Below are 17,013 nucleotides of genomic sequence, written 5' to 3' on the forward strand. Positions count from 1 at the left end.
TAGAAATAACTGCCATAATCGACCTTGACTTATTTATGAATTATCAAGGTAAAAATTAATTGATATTTTAGTTAATAAAGATCTGGGTGAATTTTTTTGTTATCTCCCCAAAAGATCTATGCTTCTTAGTATAAATAGAATATTAGAAGATTAGTGGGACTGTTGTTGAATCTTCCCAAATTAACCCAAAGTACACAGTGACTTCTTTTTATAGCTTAACAATTAGACAATTCTATACTATATACTCTGAGATTGGAGCTGTGGAATGGTATGGCTGGCTACTGGAAATGATCACATTTGAAATCTCTTGAAAATAAAAAAAATTGAATTCACAGTCTGTGTTATATAGAGAAAATCATATTATTAGTACTTCTCATACTAGCTTTCCTTTGGGACTATCTGCACTAAATAATCCTAAAGTGTTTTTGAATCTAGTTTCTGGAGTACTTTTAAGTTATAGAATCACTTTCCCTCAGACTAAAATGAATCTGTTTATGGAATTAAAGTGTCATTTGTTCAGAAAAGAATACCACAAAAAGATGGAGTAGATGGAAATAAACTAAAAAATAAGCTTTCTACCTAATGTTTAAATATATAATTTTCATCATCAAATCTCTCTTAAATTCCTTACTATTCTAGAAAAAGCATATATAGTGGAAAGATGAAAAGCTTGGGAGTCACATCAATTTAGGTTTGATTTCCAGCTTTAATATTTTCTTGCTAGTTTACCTTTCAGATTCTCAATTTTCTCATCTACAGGAATGTGATAAGAATGCTCACTTTATATGATTATTGTAAGAATTAGTGTCACAAACTATTTAATAAATGCATAATTTGGGACAAACAAGCACATACAACTGGTGCCATTTTCTATTACTCTATTCCTAAATAAACAAAGCATGCACAGGTGACACTATGTTGTTTTCCTTAGATCACCTTCTGGACTGAAGGACTTATTCTCCTACCTACTAGAAGTGCTCCTGATGGACAGTCCTCAACTTTTAGACTTCAGCTAAAGCAAGCCACCCTACCCAAGGTCCAGCTCCCCTCCCAATGACAGCCTACATTCAGTAACTGGTTGATGAAAAGTTCATAAAAGCCTAGCCACCTCACTCCAAATACAGCAACTCTGAAGGGCTTTCTCAGCTTCATTCCATGTAGGGAGCAGCCTGATCCCTCATTCTAACTGAGGTGTAACCCAACTTTCCCCTTTTCCATACCTGCTTCCTTAAGTATTCCCCTCAAAAACTCTTGAAGCTAATTTCCATCTGAGTCTGCTATCTAGAGAATGTGAAACCTACAACCTGTTGCAAAGTCTCCTTTTTATATTTTGTATTAGATTTCTTCTGGTTAGAGTTTTCATGGTATGTTTTTCTATCATTATACTTCTAACCTTTCTATATCATTATATTTAAGAAGTGTCTCTCATAAGCAGCATATAATTAAGTTTGTTTTTATCCACTAATGTATTAAGTCCATTTATATTTAAGGTAATTACTGATATATTTGGTTTCATGATTATCTTTTTACTATTTGTTTTTATTTGGTTCTATCAGGCTTTTTGCTTGTTTTGTTTTTTTTTTTTTCTTTCTTTTGGGTTAAGTATTATTTATTATCTATTTTTCCACTCTATGAACTTGCCTATTATATATTATTTTCCTATTTTGACATTTTTAACTGTTGATTTTAATCAATAAAGATTATAGTCTTTTGCCACATCCTATACAATGCAAGTCACTTAAAATACTTTCAACCCAGTCTTCTCCCTCTTGCCTTTGTGATCTTATTCTTATATATTTTAGTTCTACGTAGTTTTAAACTTCAAAAGGCATTATTATTCTTGTTTTATACAGTCAATACTCATTTGTATTTATCCACATCTGTATTATTCCTTTTTTTCTTCATTTCTGCCTGCATTTACATGTTTTCATGTGGGATCAATTTTTATCTGCCTGAAGAACTCCTTATTAGGTCCTCTCTCCTAATTTATATTCTCTTTTGTTTTTAAAACTATTTTTCAGCTTTATTTTAAAATGTCCTTTTGTTGGATACAGAATTAAAGACTGGCAGTTATTTCCTTTTTGTCCTTTAAAAGACTATTTTGTTATATTTGGGTTCCTTCATTTCTGTTTAAAAGTCAGTTACCATTCTTATTTTCTTTCCTTAAAAATAGTCTTCTTCCCCCCGCCCCTCTGGCTGCATATTTCAGATTTCTCTTCATTACGGTTTTCAGCAATTTTACTATAAGGTCCCTCAATGTAGTCTTCTTCAAATTTATCTTGATTAGAGTTCAAACTCCTTTACTCATTCTTAAATATATGCATTACATAGGTTTTGGAAAATTCTCAACCATTATCTGTTCATATATTGCTTTTTCCCTGTGTACTTTTCTTCTCCACATGGAAATCCAGTCACATGCTGTTTAGCCTATTCTTTAGGTCCTGTACGTACCTTACCCATCTTTTCTGTACTTTCAGTCCTCTTTTTTCCTCTCTGTTAAACCTCCATATTGTAATCTCTAATTAATGAATGGCATTTATATTAAAATTATTTTCTGTTAACTCCAGTATTTAGACTCACCTCTTGTGAGTCTATTTAAGTTATGTGGGTTTCTTTCTGCTTATTTAAGTGCCTCATTTATTTACTTTTTGTATGTCTGATTATATTTACAGAGGGCTAAATATTATAAGCTGTAAGATAATTTAACACTTTGTGTGTATTATTTTCTTCATAGAAAATTTACTTTTGTCTTAATCTATCTTATCTAGTGTAAAGGAAGATCACCTTAATCCATTTCAGATTTGGCTAATTTGAAACTCAGTTTTAATATTGTTCTCTGTATAGTGTATCCTCTTCCTAGAGTGTAGCTTTTAAGGGTCAAAACTGAAAGCCTGGAGTTTTTACTCATTCCCCTCCACTATGATGGGTCTTGAGCAATCATTTTTTGTCTCCCTATTCCCTTTATTATGTAAATGCTCCATTCAGCTTCTATGTTTTTCAGCTTCTCAGCTACAGCTTGATAAATACAATTACCTTGAGGGAAAGAGAGGATGAGGATGTCGGGCTCCTTGCCTGAAATTTCCCTTCTAGCCAGGATCTTGGTCCCTCAAGCCTTGACCATCTTAGTAGTTTTCCAGTGTCTTCAAAGAGATCTTTCTTTTGTTTTGTTTTTATATTTTATTAAAATTTCCTAGGTGTTCTCAGCAGGAGGAATTCTATATACAAGCTGATCTACCATAGACAGTAGTTTCAGACTTAACTCATTTTTGTTTCTCAGCACCTCATAATATGCTTGTCTCAGAAGTCATGCAATCAATATTTGTTAAATGATTTAAGGCAAGAAATAACATTTTGTTTCAAGAGAAAGGAGAGTAATTCAGTTTTATTGTTGCTTAAGTTGTTAAGGATATACCAATCAGCTATAAGGCTGGTACAATAATCAGAGGCTAGATTTTCAAGGGCTTTCCATGTGTTGGGACATTATTGTGAAAATAATGGAAAACACTGATTTTCTTTCTTCTATACATTGCAGTGGAGTCATCAATTATAGACCCTTGGTCAACAAGAACTTAATTTGGGTCCATGATGCACCGTGCATTATGTTGAAGTAGAAGCCAGGACCATAAATAGGATATTAGTTCTATCTTTAAGAGTCATAGAGTTTATAAGACAATGTGGGGAATAAAAAGTTTGATTTGTGTACAAAGAAGTTTAACATTCATGTGTGCTGAAGTTCTTAAATGCAAGCAACAGAAAGCGATCCTGGCAGATATAAAAACAATTTATTAAAATAATACTGAATAACTCACAGATTCTCAAGGAGGCCAGGGAATCAACCTCAACAATCAACAAGAATCATTTTCCATTTCATGTTATATTACTGGTCTGGCAAACTGTCAAATCTCTCTTGGCCCCTTTCTTATAAGGACACTTGATGGCATTTAGGGCCCACCTAGATAATCCAAGATAATCTTCCCATCTTAAGATGGGAAGATTATATATATATATATATATATAAACATTTACAGGTCTAAGAGATCAGGACCAAATAAATTTGAATGGTCAGGTTATATATATATATAAACATTTACAGGTCTAAGAGATCAGGACCAAATAAATTTGAATGGTCATTATTTAGCCTATTGCGAATATTTTCCCAGAATGATTGCAGAAGCAGACATGAGAGAGACTGTCTTCTGTTAAGACACAAATTAAAGAGATTTGAAAAAATGTAAAAGTGAACCAGTTTTTAATATTTTTTTATTTGGAAAATACTTTTTATTTTTTTAAATTTTATTATGTTATGTTAGTCACCATACATCATTAGTTTTTGATGTAGTGATCCATGATCCATTGTTTTCGTATAACACCCAGTGCTCCATGCAGTACGTGCCCTCCTTAATACCCACCACCGGGCTAACCCATTCCCCCACCCCCCTCCCCTCTAAAACCCTCTTTGTTTCTCAGAGTCCATAGTCTCTCATGGTTCATCTCTCCCTCCGATTTCCTTCCCTTCATTTTTCCCTTCCTTCTCCTAATGTCCTCCATGCTATTCCTTATGTTCCACAAATAAGTGAAACCATATGATAATTGGCTTTCTCTGCTTGACTTATTTCACTTAGCATAATCTCCTCCAGTCCCATCCATGTTGATGTAAAAGTTGGGTATTCATCCTTTCTGGTGGCTGAGTAATATTCCATTGTATATATGGACCACATCCTCTTTATCCATTCATCTGTTGAAGGGCATCTCTCTTGCCACAGTTTGGCTATTGCAGACATTGCTGCTATGAACATCAGGGTGCATATGGCCCTTCTTTTCACCACATCTGTGTCTTTGGGGTAAATACCCAGGAGTGCAATTGCTGGGTCATAGGGGAGCTCTATTTTTAAATTTTTGAGGAACCTCCACACTGTTTTCCAAAGTGGCTGTACCAACTTGCATTCCCACCAACAGTGTAAGAGGGTTCCCCTTTCTCCACAACCTCTCCAACAGTTGCTGTTTCTTTCCCTGTCCATTTTGGCCATTCTAACTGGTATAAGGTGGTATCTCAATGTGGTTTTGATTTGTATTTCCCTGATGGCTAATGATGATGAACATTTTTTCATGTGTCTGTTAGCCATTTGTATGTCTTCTTCGGAGAAGTGTCTTTTCATATCTTCTGCCCATTTTTTGACTTGATTATTTCTTTTTTTGGGTGTTGAGTTTGAGAAGTTCTTTATAGATCTTGGATACCAGCCCTTTATCTGTAGTATCATTTGCAAATATCTTCTCCCATTCTGTGGGTTTCCTTTGTTTTGTTGACTGTTTCCTTTGCTGTGCAGAAGCTTTTTATCTTGATGAAGTCCCAAAAGTTCATTTTTGCTTTTGTTTCACTAGCTTTTGGAGATGTATCTTGAAAGAAGTTGCTGTGGCCAATGTCAAAGAGGTTACTGCCTATGTTCTCCTCTAGGATTTTGATGGATTCCTGTCTCACATTGAGGTCTTTCATCAATTTTGAGTTTATCTTTGTGTATAGTGTTAGAGAATGGTCGAGTTTCATTCTTCTGCATGTGGCTGTCCAATTTTCCCAGCACCATTTATTGAAGAGACTTTTTTCCATTGCATGTTTTTTCCTGCTTTGTCGAAGATTATTTGACCATAGAGTTGAGGGTCCATATCTGGGCTCTCTATTCTGTTCCATTGGTCTATATGTCTGTTTTTGTGCCAGTACCATGCTGTCTTGGTGATCACAGCTTTGTAATATAGCTTGAAATCAGGCAACGTGATGCCCCCAGCTTTGTTTTTCTTTTTCAACATCTCCTTGGCGATTCGGGGTCTTTTCTGATTCCATACAAATTTTAGGATTGTTTGTTTCAGCACTTTGAAAAATGTCATTGGAATTTTGATTGGGATGGCATTGAAGGTATAGATTGCTCTGGGTAGCATAGACATTTTAATAATGTTTTTTCTTCTGATCCATGAGCATGGAATGTTTTTCCATCTTTTTGTGTCTTCTTCAACTTCTTTCATGAGTGTTCTGTAGTTCCTAGAGTACAAATTCTTTACCTCTTTGGTTAGGTTTATTCCGAGGTATCTTATGGTTTTTGGTGCTATTGTAAATGGAATCATTTCTCTAATTTCTCTTTCTGCAGTTGCATTGTTAGTGTATAAGAAAGCAACTGATTTCTGTGCATTGTATTTTGTATCCTGCCACATTACTGAATTGCTGTATGAGTTCTAGTAATTTGGAGGTGGAGTCTTTTGGGTTTTCCACATAAAGTATCATGTCGTCTGTGAAAAGAGTTTGACTTCTTCTTTGCCAATTTGAATACCTTTTATTTCTTTTTGTTGTCTGATTGCTGTTGCTAGGCTTTCCAGTACTATGTTGAACAATAGTGGCGAGAGTGGGCATCCTTGACGTGTTCCTGATCTTAAGGGAAAGGCTCTCAGCTTTTCCCCATTGAGGATGATATTCACTGTGGGTTTTTCATAGATGGATTTTATGAACTTGAGGAATGTTCCCTCTATCCCTATACTCTAAAAAGTTCTATCAGGAAAGGATGTTGTATTTTGTCAAATGCTTTTTCTGCATCAATTGAGAGGACCATATGGTTCTTCTCCCTCCTCTTATTAATGTGTTCTATCACATTGATTGATTTGCAAATGTTGAACCACCCTTGCATCCCGGGGATAAATCCCACTTGGTCGTGGTGGATGGTCCTTTTAATGTATTGTTGGATCCTATTAGCTAGGATTTTGTTGAGGATTTTGGAATCCATATTCATCAGGGATATCGGTCTGAAATTCTCCTTTTTGATGGGGCCTTTGCCTGGTTTGGGGATTAAAGTAATGCTGGCCTCATAGAGTGAGTTTGGAAGTTTTCCTTCTTTTTCTATTTTTTGAAACAGCTTCAGTAGAATAGGTATTATTTCGTCTTTGAGTGTTTGGTAGAATTCCCCAGGGAATCCATCAGGTCCTGGACTCTTGCTTTTGGGGAGGTTTTTGATCACTGCTTCAATCTCGTTACTGGTTATTGGCCTATTCAGGTTGTCAATCTCTTCCTGTTTCAGCCTTGGCAGCTTATAGTTTTCCAGGAAGGCTTCCATTTCATCCAGATTGCTCAGTTTATTGGCATATAGTTGTTGATAATAATTTCTAATAATTGTTTCTATTTCCTTGGTGTTAGTCATGATCTCTCCCCTTTCATTCATAATTTTATTAATTTGAGTCCTTTCTCTTCTTTTGGATAAGTCTGGCCAGTGGTTTATCGATTATTAATTGTTTCAAAGAACCAACTTCTAGTTTCGTTGATCTGATCTACTGTGTTTCTGGTTTCTAATTCATTGATCTCTGCTCTAATTTTAATTATTTCTCTTCTAATGCATGGCTTAGGCGTCGTTTGTTGCTTTTTCTCTAGTTCTTTAAGGTGTAGAGTTAGTTGGTGAATTCGGGATTTTTCTATTTTTTTGAGTGAGGCTTGGATGGCTATGTATTTCCCCCTTAGGACCGCCTTTGCAGTATCCCACAGGTTTTGGAGCAATGTGTTTTCATTCTCATTGGTTTCCATGAATTGTTTAAGTTCTTCTTTGATTTCCTGGTTGACCCAAACATTCTTGAGCAGAGTGGTCTTTAGCTTCCAAGTGTTTGAATTTCTGCCAAATTTTTTCTTGTGATTGAGTTCCAGTTTTAAAGCATTGTGGTCTGAGAATATGCAGGAAATAATCTCAATCTTTTGGTATCAGTTGAGACCTGATTTGTGACCCAGTATGTGGTCTACTCTGGAGAAAGTTCCATGTGCGCTCGAGAAGAATGAGTATTCTGTTGTTTTAGGGTGGAATGTTCTGTATATATCTATGAGGTCCATCTGGTCCAGTGTATCATTCAAAGCTCTTGTTTCTTTGTTGATTTTCTGCTTAGATGATCTGTCCATTGCTGAGAGTGGAGTATTGAGGTCTCCTACAATTAACTTATTGTTATCAATATGACTCTATTTTGGTTAACAGTTGTCTTATGTAGATGGCTGCTCCCATGTTGGGGGCACAGATATTTACAATTGTTAGATCCTCTTGTTGGATAGACCCTTTCAGAATGATATAGTGTCCTTCTGTATCTCTAACTACAGACTTTAGTTTAAAATCTAATTTGTCTGATATAAGAATTGCTACCCCAGCTTTCTTTTGAGGTCCGCTGGCATGGAAGATGGACCTCCATCCCTTCACTTTCAGTCTGGATGTATCTTTAGATTCAAAATGAGTCTCTTGTAGGCAGCATATGGATGGGTCCTGTCTTTTTATCCAATCTGCAATCCTGTGCCATTTTATGGGAGCATTTAGGCCATTCACGTTGAGAGTGATTATTGAAAGATATGAATTAATTGTAATCATGTTGCCTGTGAAGATGTTGTTTTTATAGATTGTCCCTGTAAATTTCTGTTATATATCACTCTTGGGGTCTTTCTCCTTTTATAGAACCCCCCTTAATATTTCTTGCAGGGCCGGCTTAGTGGTCACATATTCTTTCAGTTTCTGCCGGTCGTGGAAGCTCTGCATCTCTCCATCCATTCTAAATGACAGCCTTGCCAGATAAAGTATTCTTGGCTGCATGTTCTTCTCATTTAGTACCCTGAATATGTCTTGCCAGGCCTTTCTGGCTTGCCAGGTCTCTGTGGATAGGTCTGACGTTATTCTGATGTTCATCCCTCTGTATGTAAGGAATCTCTTCCCCCAACTGCCCTTAAGATGGTTTCCTTGGTTCTAAGATTTGCAAGTTTTACTATTACATGCCGGGGTGTTGGCCTGTTTTCCTTGATCTTGGGAGGGGTCCTCTCTGCTTCTAGGACGCGAATATTTGTTTCATTCCCCAGATTAGGGAAGTTCTCAGCTACGATTTGCTCAAATACATCTTCTAGTCCTCTCTCTCTCTCCACTCCCTCTGGGATTCCAATTATTCTGACATTGGAACGCTTCATGGTGTCACTTCTTTCTCTGATTCTATTTTCATGGATTCTGAGTTGTTTTCCCTGCCCTCCTCTTTTCCCTTTTTATCTATTATATTGTCTTCCAGATCACTTATTTGTTCTTCTGCCTCACTTACCCTAGTTGTTAGATTGTCTAGAATGGATTGGATCTCGTTGATAGCATTTTTAAGTTCTGCCAATTCAGCTTTCATTTCTGCCCTTAGAGACTCTATGTTGCCATTAATTGATTTCTCCATTCTAACTATTGTCTTCACAATTGCTAGCCTGAATTCCATCTCCGACATCTTGGTTATATCTGCATCCATTTGTAAATCTGCAGCATAAGTCATAATCTCTGAGTCTTTTCTATTTTGGGGGTTCCTCCTCCTAGTCATTCTGTTGATGGGTGGTTGAGGGAATGTAGAGTCCAAATTATTGACCAGAACCCAAGCAAGATGCACCTGTTTTATTGGGACCTTAGGGTTGCTGGCCTCTTGTTTTCCCAGCCTGTCTTCTGGGGGAGGGGCCTGCTGCGCTGTTACTCAGGCAATCCTGTTTGGGCGGAGTTGCCCTGCCCCCCTGTGGCGGGGGATGGGCTCAGTGGGAATCAGTTTTTGGGGCTTTTGTCTCTGGCGGCCTTCCTTGGTGGCTTTCCGCGTCTCTTCCGCGAGTCAGAGCAGAAGAGATGGTTTCCAACCCTCTGCCTCAGAGCAGAGAGATCACAGTCTGTTCTTCATTGAGCTCTCCAGGCCACACTGTCTCCGTTTCTGTCCGTGCTGCTATAAACGGCAACGTCCTGGGTTTTGTGCACCTCCGTAGTGCTCCCAGTCCTGCCTCCAGGTCTGGGCACCTCTCTGCCCTTTGTGCTTCTAAAACTGCCAGCCACTCCCAGTTCGCATGCGTGATCCCGCCGCTCTGGGTTTCTGCCCCAGGGGCTGCCCTAAAGTCCTTTCCCCACTGCTACCGGTCTGCGAGTCTGTGCCCCATCCCCAGGGAGCGAGGCTGTCACTCATCAGCGGTATAGGATCCCCAGAGCCAGGCACCCTCCTGCTGCCGTTTATCCTCCGATATCTGCCCACAGAATCACAGCTCCCCACATTGTACCTCGAAACCAACCATCTGCGATATTCTGTTTGTAGAGTCCAGATCTTCTTACATCTCAGGCTGGTTTCGTGGGTGCTCAGAGTGGTCTGGTAGATATCCAGCTCAATTCCAGGGACCAGTTGAAATAGGGTCCCCTACTCCTCTGCCATCTTTTTTATCTTGGAAAATACAACTTTTTAAATTAAAATATGCTATTGAAATTAACGTACTGGGTGTACTATTGTTATTTATTATTATGTTATTATCTTAAGTGAATTAATAAAGAAATATTTTAAATGTCTTAATATCAATAGATTTTTAGAATCTTCAATAATTTGCAGGGTGCAAACCCCAAAAAAGTGGGGCCATTTGCATTACCAATACTTATATAAGAGTAAAAGAAGAAAAAGTAAGTTCCTAGGAGGCAAGTGGTATGTGTTTTATTGCTGTTTAATATGTGCCTTATATAATGTCTAAGTCCAAAATGTTAAACCACTATCATTTACTGTGTGACTTGATTTTATATATAATGTTATAAACAGGAACACTAAGTCAAGATTCTAAATATCTTTAAAACCAAATTCCTTGAGTAGCTTTTACAATCTCTCCAAGGATATTATGGAATTTCCTTTAGTTGAAAGCTTCCCGTATTACCTACTAGGTTATTTTCAATCTCAGTGTTGTCTAATAATGGGCTTCTTAATTGCTGCTTGCCTTTTAAATCACAACATCTTTAATCCCCTCCTGAGGCTACCAATGATATACTTGAAATTTCTTCTTAAATTCAAGAGTATTTTGTGGTCTTTCTAAAGGAGTTACAAGAATGTGTAAATGAGAGAGTTTTCTTTTGCAAATACATGTCCTTTAGCTGCACAGAAATTTCTGCAAAATCCTGTGACATTGTAGAGATTTCCTTTGGATTATTCAGGACTTTTTATAGGGTCATACAAGTCTATGTTCATACTCACTAGACTGTCACTTAAGAGCGTGTATGCTTAATAACACAAGTTCATCTAAGTGCTTTAATCTGATGTTGGGCCAAGTCCTGTATCAGCCATTTCCTAGTTGTGACCCTCCTTAAATCACTCAGCTCTGAAGCTGTTTCCTCTCTTGTAAAAGGGAGAAAACAGTATCCAACATGTATAAAATTTAAGGATGATAACATAAGTAAATCAGGTGTATTCAAGTAACACTATTATTACTATCTTAGGATATTCCTTTTTTTCTATTCCCTTCTACTGGTTCCATACATGTCTCTATAGCTCAGCCCATCAGTAGTAGTTTTAGTCAGTGTCTCAGGGAAAAAAAGAGAAACACCTGCTCAGTCTTATTAAAAGTTAGTATTTCTGACTAAATTTATAGCCTACGTGAAGGCCAAAATAGGAAGGAAGTACACTTTGTATTCCTGTAAGTAAATGATCTCCTTCTACCTCTTTGATTTTCATGCTCAGCTCACTTATTAATTACCTTGTCCAGGGTTCTTGGTTTGCTGCTTCAGTTCACCCATCTTTGGATACTGAACACAAAAGCCTTTGTTTAAGCCACAAAACTAAAGAAGTATGACATACATCAGCCACCTCTGCTGAAGAGTGCAAAGGAGTGTTTCCCAATAGATATATTAAAACACATATAACACATTGTTATATACCTGGGCCCCTAAACATTTGAGGGTAATCTGTGGGATAGAGTGCTTTGATTTTACATTTTTCTGTGCTCTAGATTACTCTTAGCTTTTGGATTGAAGAGAGGCTTCAGCTAACAAGGAGTAGCTATCAAAAAGTTCCTCTAGGGGCACCTGGATGGCTCAGTTGGTTAAGCTTCTGACTCTTGATTTCAGCTCAGGTCACGATCTTAGGGTCGTGGGATTGAGCCTTGTGTCGGGCTCCACACTCAGCAGGGTCTGCTTGTCCCTCTCCCTCTCCTCCTTTCCCCCCCATCTCTAAAATAAATAAATAAAATCTTAAGGATAAAAAAAAGCTTCTCTGGACCATAAATTCATTAAGAGCAATGGGCAGGTCTTGATAATCTCTGTATACTTCAAGAAGTGATTGCTGGATAAACATATAAGCTTGATATTTCCTTACAGGTACTGCTCAGCCTTAAGGATTTCCATCATCAGAAAACTATTACAGAATATGTGATAATATTAAATATCTAGTCAATTAAGAAAAATCAGGGCCATCCATCCTATTTAGATCTTCTCTTCCAGGGAGTATCCTGAGCGTCAGATATTCCTATATACGTTTTTCTGATCCAAGCGTGGGGACTCTTGGAATTTCTGGGTTTAGTAAGTTTACTGGATTCATATGCCATGTTGACTTATGCTGCCATATATAGATGCTAATGGACACTTGTATTAAATGCCCCAGGTTATATTCACTTGACAAAAGAATTTTTAATATATTAACTGAGAAGAATGAATTATCCGTAACTTCCAGATACTTTTCAAAAACAGAGAACACATTATAGGGGAAAGAGGATTTTAGTCTCTCAAAATACAGAATAATTAGCAAAAAATAATAACTATTGTTAAAGGGATTCATGGATAAATAATAATTAACATTTATACATTTAGAATGGTAAAACCTATCTCTGATTGACTTATTTCGCTCAGCATAATACTCTCCAGTTCCATCCACATCATTGCAAATGTCAAGATTTCATTCCTTTTGATGGCGGCATAATATTCCATTGTATATATATACCACATCTTTATCCATTCATCTGTCGATGGACATCTGGGCTCTTTCCATAGTTTGGCTATTGTGGACATTGCTGCTATAAACATCGGAGTGCATGTACCCCTTCGGATCACTACATTTGTATCTCTGGGGTAAATACCCAGTAGTGCAATTGCTGGGTCGTATGGTAGCTCTATTTTCAACTTTTTGAGGAACCTCCATACTGTTTTCCAGAGTGGCTGCACCAGCTTGCTTCCCACCAACAGTGTAGGAGGGTTCCCCTTTCTCCACCTCCTCGCCAGCATCTGTCATTTCCTGACTTGTTAATTTTAGCCATTCTGACTGGTGTGAGGTGGTATCTCATTGACTGGTGTGAGATGGTATCTCACTGAGGTCAATCAGAGAAAGACATGTATCATATGACCTCACTGATATGAGGAATTCTTAATCTCAGGAAACAAACTGAGGGTTGCTAGAGTGGAGTGGGGGGAGGGATGGGGTGGCTGGGTGTTAGACACTGGGGAGGGTATGTGCTATGGTGGGCTCTGTGAATTGTGTAAGACTGTTGAATCACAGACCTGTACCTCTGAAACAAATAATACATTATATGTTAAAAAAAAAAAGAAGAAGATAGTAGGAAGGGAAAAACGAAGGGGGGGAAGTTGTTGGAGGGGGGGAGATAAACCATGAGAGACTATGGACTCTGAGAAACAAACTGAGGGTTCTAGAGGGGAGGGAGTGGGGGGATGGGTTAGCCCGGTGATGGGTATTAAAGAGGGCACGTATTGCATGGAGCACTGGGTGTTATATGCAAACAATGAATCATGGAACACTACATCAAAAACTAATGATGTAATGTACGGTGATTAACATAACATAATAAAATAAAAAAAACACAAGGAATATTAAAACTTAGAAAATTCAAAGAATAAGAAAGAAAGAGAAAGAAAGAAAAAAAAAAAAGAAAGAAAGAAAGAAGAAAGAAAGAAAGAAAGAACAGAACCCATAAATTCAGGGAACAAACTGATAGGTGCCAGAGGGGAGGCACTTGGGGGATGAACAAAATGGGTAAAGGGGTTAGGAAGATAAAGGTTTCCAGTTATAGAATGAATAAGTCACGGGGGATGAAAGACACAGCATAGGAACTATATTCAATGGTATTATAAATAGCACTGTATGGTAACAGGTTGTAGCTACTCTTGTGCTGAGCACAGCATAAGGGATAGACTTATAGAATCACTGTATTGTACACCTGATACTAATGTAACATTGTGTGTCATCTATATGTCAGTAAAAAAAGAATCAGACGTTTTAAAAGAACAAAGAATATTAAAGAATATTAAAGCTAAAAGAATAGCTAGTCTCCTTTTCCTATCAAATCACCTATCCATCCATTAATTTACACATCCTCACATTCAATAAACTTTGTTTCGTAGTGGGTAAATGCAAGAAATGTAGTTGCAGAGATTAACTATAAGCAAATAAATACAATTAATTCTTAAAAACAACAAAATAGTACTGTATAGAAAGTCTTCTGAAAGCCTGGAGAAGGGAAGTGTTCACACAGATGAATACCTGAATATTCACAAGGACATGTTCACACATTGTGAATATTTGAATGAGATTAAGGGTATTTTAAGGCCATTAGGAATATTTGTGTGTCTTGAATGGCAGGGGATGAGACTGTAAACTTTGCTTGATACCAGATAATGAACTTTACAAGCAGGCAATGAGTAACCACTGCTGGTTTATAAAAATCGTGTAGTGACATCCTCTAAGGTGGCTCCCAGGATCCCCACCTCCTGATATTCACACCTTTGTATGATCCCTTCCCTTAGGGTATGGGTGGAACTGATAACTTGCTTCTAAACAGAATAACGAGAAGGTAACAGGATGTTAATGATGTTACATAAGAGTACAATGTCTCCCTTACCAGGAGACTCTCCCATACAGGACTAAAGAAGCAAGCTGCCAGGTAGCTAGCTGCCCAAAGAACAGGACCACCTGGCAAAGAACTGAGGGCAGCCTATAGCTTCCAGCCAACAAGAAACTGAAGTATTCAGTCCAACAATCCACAAGGAACTGAATGTAGCTAACAACCACGTGAACTTGGAAGCAAATCACCACCCTGCCCCCTGCTGAACCCTTAGCTAAGAAGCTAGCTCTAGCCAACACCTTGATTGATGCCTTGCAGGGAACAAAGCTAAGCTGTGATTCCTCACCCACAGTAATTGTGAGATACTGAAGTATGTTGGTTTAAGCCTTTAGGTTTGTAGTAATTTGTTACACAGTAATGGATAAATGTACAAGGATATTGGTCTATTTAGATTTATTATAAACATACAAGGTAGCAGTAAAGAAGATGCCCTAGTGTTCTCAAATTTGAACTCATTAGTCCACCTTTCATAGCTAGTGTCTGTTCTTTAGCTCAGATTGAAATATACTCCAACGAATTATGTATAGTTTAGAACAAATAAAGCCAAATAACATTTTAACTGTTACCCCTACAACTGAGGAATACCACTAAGTAATTTAATGGGAAATAATATATTGATGAGACAATATTTCTATTAAATGTCACTGACTTCTGAAAAATATTATTTAAACATATTGTTCTTTAGTAATCATATACAATATCATGTACCATTGTATTTGTTATTGTACGCTATTTATGGGGAATTCTTGTATCACATTCAAAGCAAAAAGCTTTTTGTTTTCACCTGAACATTTATTAAATTAGCCTTTCTTTCTCAGGAAATGTTTGATTTATGCTTAACACTGTTCTGAGATACTGGCAAGAAAAGCAAGAATTTTGTGACAGTGTTTTGTGAACAATACATGTTTGACAGCAGGCATCATGCTTCATCTGAAAGGAAAGTTACTAGATTCTTGCAGTCAGTAATCAAAGTTCAATTGCATTTTCCACAGGAAAAAGTTCCAGTAATAATAGCAATTGTTTAGAAATAAATGTATCAAAGAAATAAATTCACTATTTAAACATATTTCTGAAATGCCGTCCACATAATGATAACACTATTAAATTCTGAAGTTTAGGCACTCTGTGGTCCAAGCTGTTAAAACACTTTCCTCTTGAAATTATAGTGTTTTATATATATATATATTTTTTTTTCGCCTTAGGAAAATGTTATTTAAAAAACACAGCAAAGGAAACAGAGACATTTCCTAGAATCACACTTATGTTTTGAAGGAAGCCAGTTTTAATCGTCTCCATAATTGTCATAGAAAACAGTTCTCCCACCTTCCACGCTGGAGGCTTAATTCCAAAGAGATCCAGCAGTGCTTTATTTCATCCTCCTCTTTAAAAGAATTCTGTGTACCAACCCTCAGCAACACAAAGATATTCCTTACTGAAATGTTTAATGCTGAATAAATGTGTTAATGGTCTTCAATGATATAATTTCAGATAATTAATCCTCAAAATTAAATACTAACTTATGGTTCTGAATATGTTATTGTAATAAAAACATTATAATGATCACGGGTCATGCATTTTTAGAAAAGTTGGACAATTCAAAAACTCTCTTATTAAATAAGTGGTCTTGAAAAACTTATTTCATGAACCACAGCTGAAGTGTGCTGTTAGCTGAATGTGGTTTTCCCTCCCTCAGTTACCCAGGTCCCTCATCCCTCCCTTCCCACTCCAGATTTGATTCCTTCTATAATGCTGCTCTTAGGAACAGATCTGAATTGCTTTCCCTTCCTTGGAAAAAACCTCTAAGTCTTATCCTGCCTTCTCCAAACTGCTCTTTTCTAGCTGTGGTAATTATTCTCCAGGGCAAACTTGGTTCTAGGGCATTGAAACACAAATTTATCTCACCCCATTTAAGAGCAAATGACAGCTCCTCAAAGCAAACTATAACATCTGAGAAGCTTAAGGATCTATCTCCTCACTCTAATTTCTTGAGTAAGACTCATCTTAGATTTTATATATATATATATATAGACACACACACACACAAATATATATATCTTCCTGAAAGCATTATACTGTATATACGTACATGTGTACACATATGTAAATGTGTATATATACATATATAATGTATATATGTTCACATATACATGTGCATATATATATATGTATTTTTTGGTGTGGAAGGTAAACAACTGTCTTTTTTTTTTAAGATTTATTTATTCATTTATTTGAGAGAGAGAGACACAGCGAGAGAGGGAACACAAGCAGGGGGAGTGGGAGAGGGAGAAGCAGGCTTCCCGCCGAGCAGGGAGCCCGATGCGGGGCTTGATCCCAGGACCCTGGGATCATGACCTGAGCCAAAGGCAGACGCTTAA

The sequence above is a fragment of the Phoca vitulina genome, unplaced genomic scaffold (assembly GCF_004348235.1).
Source record: "Phoca vitulina isolate PV1807 unplaced genomic scaffold, GSC_HSeal_1.0 scaffold23, whole genome shotgun sequence".
NCBI lineage: Eukaryota > Metazoa > Chordata > Mammalia > Carnivora > Phocidae > Phoca > Phoca vitulina.